Source organism: Bidens hawaiensis, unplaced genomic scaffold (genome assembly GCF_021521415.1).
Source record: "Bidens hawaiensis isolate Kalapana, Puna unplaced genomic scaffold, B.hawaiensis_p1.1 tig00007270_1, whole genome shotgun sequence".
NCBI classification, from domain to species: Eukaryota; Viridiplantae; Streptophyta; class Magnoliopsida; order Asterales; family Asteraceae; genus Bidens; species Bidens hawaiensis.
In genome coordinates, this window is record NW_027491503.1 from 1,092,471 (window position 1) to 1,101,950 (window position 9,480).

At 34.7% G+C, this 9,480-nt stretch overlaps 1 pseudogene across 1 annotated transcript; it reads left to right on the plus strand.

Annotated features, from left to right (window-relative positions):
• The first annotated feature begins 6,397 nt into the window (after positions 1 to 6,397).
• On the plus strand, positions 6,398 to 9,092 carry LOC143634904 (putative cinnamyl alcohol dehydrogenase 1; annotated as a pseudogene). Its single transcript, XR_013153954.1, has 6 exons — positions 6,398 to 6,602; positions 6,679 to 6,792; positions 7,427 to 7,657; positions 7,740 to 8,015; positions 8,087 to 8,237; positions 8,745 to 9,092. The product of XR_013153954.1 is annotated as a putative cinnamyl alcohol dehydrogenase 1 (transcript).
• Positions 9,093 to 9,480: the final 388 nt, after the last annotated feature.

The following is a 9,480-nucleotide window of genomic DNA, read 5'->3' on the forward strand; positions in this document are numbered from 1 at the left end:
AAACAATTCAGTTCCTTTAAAGGTAAATAAATTTGGAAAAATAGAAGATAACCTTCCTAGGAATATATTCAAGTGGAAAATCAAGGGGGTGGGTTTCCTTCTAGTCCACTGTCTACTAGTCAATACCCATGTAATCCAAACTAGGGCTGTTCACGAGCCGAGCCGAGCCGAATCGAGCGAAGGCTTGCTCGTTGCTTGGCTCGTTTACAACCGAACCGAACCAAATGGCTGAAATTCGAACCGAGCGAAAACCGAAACGAGCCAAATTCGAATCGAGCATTTTTCGATCGAACATCGAGCGATTTCGAGCATTATTTATTTATTTTTCACTTAAAAATTTTCATTAAGAAACAAATTTGAAGGTTGTAAATAATATATTTTATAAATAAATTAATAGTTTTTAGATAAACTTGTAATAGATTGTAAATTTTTATTGAAAATAAGTTTGAAATGAGATATAATGATCATGTAAACAAACTTCTAGTATCGTAAAAACTTGAAGCGAACAAAGAAAACTATAAAATTGACGAAATATGAAAAATTTTAAGGGGTAAAAATAATTGTAAGCTTATATTTATGTATTTTGTGTATATATTTATATATTTGTGCATATATAATTATATATAAAATAAATTAAAACTATTCGAGCCAAACCGAACCGAGCAGACCTTTGCTCGTTGTTTGGCTCGTTTACAAACCGAACCGAGCAGAGCGGCTCGTTTTCAATCGAGCGAAAAAACGAGCGAGCATTTTCCGAGCGAGCGACGAGCGAGTTCGAGCGACGAGCGGTTTGGACGGCCCTAATCCAAACCCTGCCACAAACCCATCTTCTCCTGTCCTTGCCATTATTGGGCCTTGCAATGAATATGGACTTAAATCAATAAATATGAAACAAGTTGGTTATTTTTTGTTTATATCGAGGAGGGCTTGTTACAAGTTCTTGATAGAAATCCGTGGCTAGTAAGTAGCAAATGACGTGCTTTTGGTCTCACAACTCCCAGACACGATCCAATCTAAACCAGATACTAAGTCTACCTATTTGGATAGTTATCAAATACCTACAACATAATTAATTTCACTTGTATTTTAATTACTTTTAATGTATAAAGTCTAATAAAATTTTAAATATATTATTGAGACGTGCTTATTTTTATGTACGTATTGACACAATTTTATTTAAAACCGAGCCAAGTCAAATTGTATAAAACATTTATTGAACATTTCGATATATATATATGTATTTGACACGGCTCATTTTTTAGTAAAATTTGTGTCAATACATAGATAAAAATAAGCACGTCTCAACGATATATTCGAAATTATAGAACTTTATATATTAAAAGTCATTAAAGAAAAACAAAAAATGAGTATAACTAATTATAATAATATAAAATTTAAAGTTAAAACTTCACAACACAAAACGAGAAAGAAAAAAAGTTGGATGTAGCTAGGGACATTAGGGGTGATCAAGTTAACCGTCATACCGGGTAACCGAACCAAAACCGCATAACCGAACCAATTATAGCCGATAACCATCATAACCGGTGGTACCGGTTAATGGATTTTTTAAAACCATCGAATGCGGGTCGGTTTTGGTTAAAGATAATTCCAAACCCACCAAAACCGAACCGACCCATTTATTTAACCAACAATATGTTTAAATATGTTTGGGATTTGCTTTCAAAAAACATATTGTCGGATTATATCATTTTGATGTTTTAGATTCAACGTTTGTTATTTAATTAACTTAAATTTCGTTGTTAGATTATATAATGCCTTTTTTTTAAAAAAAAATATTTGGTATTAATATTATGGATTATATATTTGTTCAATTATGTTATGTCGGTTTTTTAAATATTTGGTACCAGTCTTTTAGGCCGAATTACGTTGTTTTGGTTACGGTTAAACGACCCATAACTGACTTGCAATGACCTTCAAAAACGATTAATCGAAACCGCCATAACGGGTCGGTTATGCTTATGGTTATTCATTAACAGACATATCGGTATGGTTATGGGTTTGACCAAAAACCGCCTCAAACCGACCCATGCACACCCCTAAGGGACACATAGTTTGTTGGTTACAAACTATGTCTTCACGCATAATTTGGTTATCAAACTAGTCTTCATGCACGGTTTACTTATCAAACTAGTTTTAACGCATAGTTTGAGATAGGGATGAGATTTTTTCCCGAATACCCGCACCTGTTTCATACATGTACCTATATCTATACATGTACCCTCACCCGCATATTCGTATCAAATCGGTACCAAGATTTGAGAAATTCGGTATTTGACACTTACAGGTACGGGTATTACAATATTGGGGACATGTCTGGAATATCTAAAGTTCTATTGGAAAGTCTAACCCGTGCGTATCTTCAAGCTGGTTTTTCGGAACTTGGTACCCTTTTTGGATATGGGTATTTCGGAACTCGGTACCCATTTGGATACTGATATTTCGGTACTTGGAACCCATTTGATATTATGGTTTTATTTTTGGTTTCGGTATTATGTTTTGATTGTGGTATTATAGTTTATTGAATTTAGTACCCTACCGGTACCCATACCAATTTAGTGACTTTGGTACCCAACGCGTACCGGTACCCAGACGGATTCATCTTATTTGATACGCGTACTAATACCGATAACAAGTTCAGAGGAGATTTGAAATAGACGAAAAACAAATAAACAAATAACAAAGTGGTACCAAAGCAGATACCGTATTAAAATACATGTACTGATACTTTAACATAAAATTCGCTATGATACTTGATACCTAGTTTTATTGATTTCATTACAGTTACTTTCAATACAATATGTTATATGGTTACGGTATCGATCGAGGACATTTTAAGAATTGCTTGATTTTGGAGATCACAGAATTGAATTCTCTTTTTTAATTGGGACTCAGCAAATTTCCAGAAGTAAAAAGTTCATGTTATTTGACTTTCTTAGGCTAAGGGTAATGGGGCTTGGTTGAGCCCCAAATGATCCAATCAAAACCCGACACGTAGGTGATGACATGGCACTGGATAAAGCCTCTCAACCAAGCCCCATAGGGTGTAGTGGGGCTTGATTGCCCACCCCCAATTGTTTGACCAAGCCCCTTGCTCAACCCTTGCTCAAAATTTGACCAAGCCCCGTGGTCCGGACCACGGAGGTCGTCCGCGCCCCTGACCACTTGATGGGTGTAGTGGTGTTCGCGAGCCACCTTACCCGCCACCTGGACCGCGCCCCTTCCTTCGCGAGCCATTACCCACAGCCTGAGGTGAAGACTTTACTACGTATACATATTTTTGGATTTTAATTTAATTTTAAGTCGGGCTTATATTGTAGAGCATTAATATCAGAAACTAAATTTGTATGCTTTTATAAATGTAAGATGACATATAAGTTACTGATATGTCACTAGTAACAACCGTTTTAGGCCTAGAATCAAGCTTGGTATGGTGGTAGTGGTGGTGATGGTAAGAGTGATGAAGATGAAAACAGGTTGACCCGGATAGAGTTTTATAAATAAAAGAGCATGTAAGAGGAAACCAAATCTGTACATATGACGATTAACTGGTGTTCATTTCGCAATTCTTGAGAAATCCAAAAATAAGAGGTTGATGTAGGTGACGATGGTGGTTGATGTCTCAGAGGTGAGGTTGACGATGGTGGGTGATAATCAGAAGTTAATCAGTGATGGAGATGATACACCGACGACAGAGGATATGTAGAGGAGATCAATTAATTAGGTTTGATGATGAAAATTTTTCACAAATAAATAAAATTCTATAACTCGTTTAAAAGCTATCCAGGTTTGATGAAACTCAAGACCCGCGATGATTATTGTTTGATGATTAAGGGGTTTAAAAATAAATGAGATGTTATAGCTGGTTTAATGGCTATCCGGGTTTGGTGAGACCAATTTTGATGATGAAAATGTTTCACAAATAAATGAGATGTTATAGTTCATTTAAGGGCATGTTTGGGATTCCTTATTTTCCTCTCCTTATCACTTATGAAGATGAAAAAGTCCTTTTTTTTCCATGTGTTTGAGAACTAATAAGTTCTTATAAGTTTCTCCTTATTGATAAGGCTAAAAAATGAGTTTTGAATAAGTTGGGATATTATAACTTATCTCCTTATAGGTTTAAAATAGTCTTTCCACCCTTTTTAAAAAATAACTTATTGACTTATATTAATCCAAACATTTTTTTTTAAACTCTTTATTAAATAGTCACAAGACCTTTTCAACTTATAACAAAAAGCTCTTTTCACCTTAAATAAGGAATCCCAAACACACCCTAAGTAGTATCTGGGTTTGATGAGACTCAATCATAATTTCAGGTTAAGGGGATGTTTGAGATTGCTTCTTTAAAATGTTTTTTTGCTTTTTAGAGATGCAAAATGTTCAATATGCCCCTCCAAAAGCACCTAAAAACCTCCTAATCATAAATCTACTTACAATAATCAATCAAATGATACCTATCCAAAAGCACCTAAAAACCTCCTAATCATAAATCTACTTACAATAATCAATCAAATGATAGCTATCTTCGTTGGGGTATTATCCCGATATAAATATTATGTATTTTTACCTAATTTGAGCAATATGTGGATTAAAAATGAAAATATCTTTATCTGAATATTTGAAATGGTAAATATATACGAGTTGACTTTATTGGGTGATGACGGTAGGCGTGACGGATGGATTGTTGTTTGTTTGTTATCTTTTATTAAAAAACACACACAGTGATTGACACGCGCACATAAAAACCGCCTATCATTCACTTGGCCGTTGAACAGAACATCATCTCTATCAATCTCGTCCTCGAATCTAGGTATAATCGAACCATATCTTATTTTTTGTTTTTTATTTATATCGTTTGATTATTTACTTTTACTGTTTTCAGCATGTTTATTTGATTTGTTTCTTCAACGATTAACTCTACTTTAGAACATGCATAGATCAATCAGTCGATTTATTAGTGGATACTGATTTTAAATCAATCATGCACTAATTATATTTGATCATAGATGGGATTTTTTTAATCTCATGGTGTTTGGGATTTGCTTGTTGAAATTGTTATTATCTGCACATTGTGTTTTCATAACTAGTTTTGTGCTTTACAACCGAGCCGTTAGATGAGCTGAACCGAGCGCAACTTAGTTTGTAAAATGAACCAATCCAAGTACGACCAAGTTTCAAGCCACAAGCTATTTAAAAAATCTTGAATTGGTACTGGCAAGTGAGCAACAGTAAATATTTAAAATATATAATCTTAGTAAACTAGTCATAATATAATTAATATTCACCACACAAATATATATATATATATATATGCACAATAAATTAAGAATAAAATAATTCGAGTCGAACCACTGAGCTCGGCTTGGTTAGTAAATGTTCCTAACCAAGCTGATTTCTAGATAGTTTTTTCAAATGAGTTTCGATCTACGAGCTATTTTAACAACCCTTGTTTTGAGGGTGTTGAAATTACAGATCTTATTGGTTAAAACTGGTTATTCAAAACAGTTTAGTTTCAATAATAATATACCCTATGAATATCTGCTAAAAGTACAATTGGTTCTACTTTGTTGTATCATTTAAAAATCTGTATCTTTTTAAAGGCTTATTTCAACCTATTGATGATGGATGCTTTATATTTGTATATTTATCTTGTTTATGGCCAAACAGAAAACCATAGGCTGTCTGAAATAGGCCCTTTTTATGATAATTTCCTAGCGTATTAGCTAACTTTTAAAGTTATATGCGATAGATATATAACCGTGTAAGTAAATACCATGTGGTCCTTTTCATTTCCTTATATAGTGGGAAGAAACTTATTATATGGTTAGGACTGCTAAATGGGTCATATATACGGATTGAACCCGGCACGGACTGGAAATTTTACACGATCCCAAACACGACATGAACCTGAACATGACACATATATTCACTGGTTGACACGAACATGGCCCGTTTAGATAAAAAGTAAATATAATTGAACACATTGCTACTAAGTTTGAACACGAACCCATTTTCTATAAAAGTAAATGAACACCCAAATAGTACACTGAACACATTTTCTATCAAAGTAAATAAAGGGTTAAACAGGTCAACCCATGAACCCTCCGGGTAAGACGAACACGGCCCGTTTAGATAAACATGTTCGTGGGTTCAACCCGAAACTGACACAAACCTGTTCAGACTAAATCCAAACACACAAATTTCATGTTAGGTTCGTTTTGTGCCATATATTCACACCCTATGGTCGATCGACATAAAATGGAACCTGCAAAATGGGAATTTGTTAAATTATTAGTATATGTTTTTGAAACACATACCATATGATTATGCTAACAAGCATCTTGGCTCTATATTAAGTTATTAGTTTGTGATTAAATTCTTCAAAAAAAGTTGGTATAATTTTGAATTCACTAGAACCAGACTGTTTATGTTTAAGAAATTAACTTTAATTTGCAGGGATTAAATCTTAAACTCAGCTTTTTATCGCTCACTATGACTTCCAATGCTGGTAACGAGAACTGCCTCGGGTGGGCCGCACGGGACCCATCGGGTTTTCTCTCGCCTTACAAGTTCAACCGCAGGTCTGCTTCTACTTTCCAGTCAATTTCAGGTAAATAGCTGAAAGTTTCACTCATCTTCAACAACATTTAACTGCAGGGATGTCGGCCCCGATGATATTTCAATAACCATCACCCACTGTGGAATTTGTTATGCGGATGTTGCGTGGACCCGAAACGTTCAAGGACACTCCAAATATCCTTTAGTACCCGGGTATTTACAAATACTTTGACATATTTTCATAAACTCATAACTAAATTTTAGTAACCTTCGAATGGGTTGTTTTCTGATATGATATAAACGCATGAACATGAAGAAGGTTTTTTGTTCATTTAGTCAAATGAATGAACATGTTTGTTTTATTTTTGTGGACGCTCGTTTATGCTCATTCATTTAAATTCGTCTATGTTTGTTTGTTTACTTTTGTTTAAGTTTGTTCTTTTATTTTTGTTTATGTATTCTTTTAAAGTTTTTAGGCACATTACAATTTAATCTGGTTTTATCTAACTAAATATATCACCAATTACACTTTAGTCTAGTTTTATTATTTTTTAGGCCCAAAAGTATATTGTTAACATTTACCTGTAACTGATATTTGCTTAGTTATGGTTGTTTATTTTAGTTCATCCATGTTCAGTTTTGTTTATGTTCGAAACCTTTTCATATATACTATTTACGGGCAGGTTCATTTTTTTTAACAAATGAACTCTAACAAGAAAACCACGTTCGTGTATGTAAAGATCGTTTAATCTCCCTTTAACCCTCTTGAATGTTATGCCACCTGTCTACTGCAAGCTGCGTTTATACATTTTGAAGATAAATAATTTTGTTATCATTTCATGTACAGTCATGAGATTGTTGGAACCGTCCAAGCCGTCGGTTCAAATGTTAAACGTTTTAAAACCGGGGACCACATTGGTGTAGGCACATACGTAAACTCATGTAGAGAGTGTGAATATTGTGATGATGGTCTTGAAGTCCAATGCTCAAAAGGCGCGGTATTAACATTTGATGGTATCGACACCGATGGCACGGTAACCAAAGGTGGATATTCATCCTACATCGTCGTTCACGAACGGTAAGTTCGTTTATCAAACGTTTTAGTTTTGAAACGTTTTAGTTTTGAAACACGGTTTAAATCCATTCTATCAACCCTGCAGATATTGTTACAAAATACCAGAAAACTACCCTTTAGCTTCTGCAGCTCCTTTATTATGTGCTGGAATAAGTGTTTGGACACCTATGGTGGACCATAAGATGAACAGGCCCGGTAAGAGTTTAGGAGTTATTGGGCTTGGTGGGTGGCGGTTAAGTTTGGGAAGTCGTTTGGGTTACACGTGACGGTTTTCAGTACGACTTTGTCAAAGAAAGATGAGGCGTTGAATGTGTTAAATGCTGATAAGTTTGTTATCTCAAGTGACAATGAGGAAATGAAGGTGGACAAGTATAACTCGTTTGTAATGCGTTTAGATCCGATTAGTTTAATAAGTTGGTGTTTTTACTGCAGGCATTGGAGAAATCACTCGATTTTATAATTAATACCGCTTCTGGGGATATCCCGTTTGATCAGTATTTGTCGTTGTTGAAAAGTGGCGGTGTGTTTTCGCTGGTCGGGTTTCCGAGTGAAGTGAAGTTTCATCCTGCAAGCCTTAATATAGGTAAGTACTAAGTAGTGAGTTGTACCCAGGGGTGGTAAACGGGCCATGTTAGTGGGTCAACCCTGAAAATTGTCTTAGACATGTTGACCCGAACACGACACAAATCAGCATGACCCGTTTACCTGGATATTTTTATATATATTTTCTATATTCTCTAAAATTATTAATTTATAACAATATATATGCATAGATATTAAAATGTAGGTTTAAGCTATAAAACTTAATGTCAGATTCTCTTTCAGTTTTTAAACTCTAATATAAAATACCCAACAATTTTAAACTATGACATAAAACAACATTTGATAGAAATACAAATATTAAACGAGTTAAACTGGTCAACCCAAACGCATTCGTAGGTTTGACCCGGACATGTTTAGACAAAAATCAAATATGCGAATTTCGTGTTAGGTGCGTATCGTGGCATAAAATCATGCCTTTACTTACAGCACTATGACCAAGAATCATAAATGATGATGTTTATAATAACATATGCAATTGAATCTACAGGCATGAAAACTATTGCTGGTAGTATTACTGGTGGCACAAAACAAACACAAGAAATGTTGGACTACTGTGCAAAGCATGAGATCTACCCGAACATAGAGGTAATCCCGATTCAGTATGCAAACGAGGCTCTTGAGAGGTTAATCAAGAAAGATGTCAAGTATCGATTTGTGATTGACATTGCCAACTCACTTAAGTGAATGTAGATATTACCTTAGATACAAGGTTCGTTTTACAGTACTCGTTACATGAATAATATCATGAAAAACTATGTTATGCATGTGTAACTTTATGGAACCTTGAATATGTACTAAAATGAATTTTCTGCAAGGTGGTTGTTTTTCGTTTGTAACTGTGACAGCCTGTTACTAGTAAACATTGATACTAGTAAACGGCGTGTTAGATGCACGTGGTTTCAGATAAAAAAGATATTGGTTATAGTTTTATGCGAGATGGTTTTGGACGAACGGCAGATGTATGGAACATTTCAATGAGAGAGTGCTTATTCAACTCTCTTGAAAATAGAATCTATTCCAAACATACATGCTCCTTTCCTTGACAAGGAATCTGTCAACACTCGCCTAAACAAGGATGGCAGAAAAACCTCAAATTGATAGGAAAATTTAAACCCAAAACATTTGGGTTATTTGGGGTTAGATAACGGGAGATGTAATTCAGTATTTGTGTATAGTGTACTCGAGCGGGTCTAGGGTTAACTTTAAAAACATAGACTCGGCAA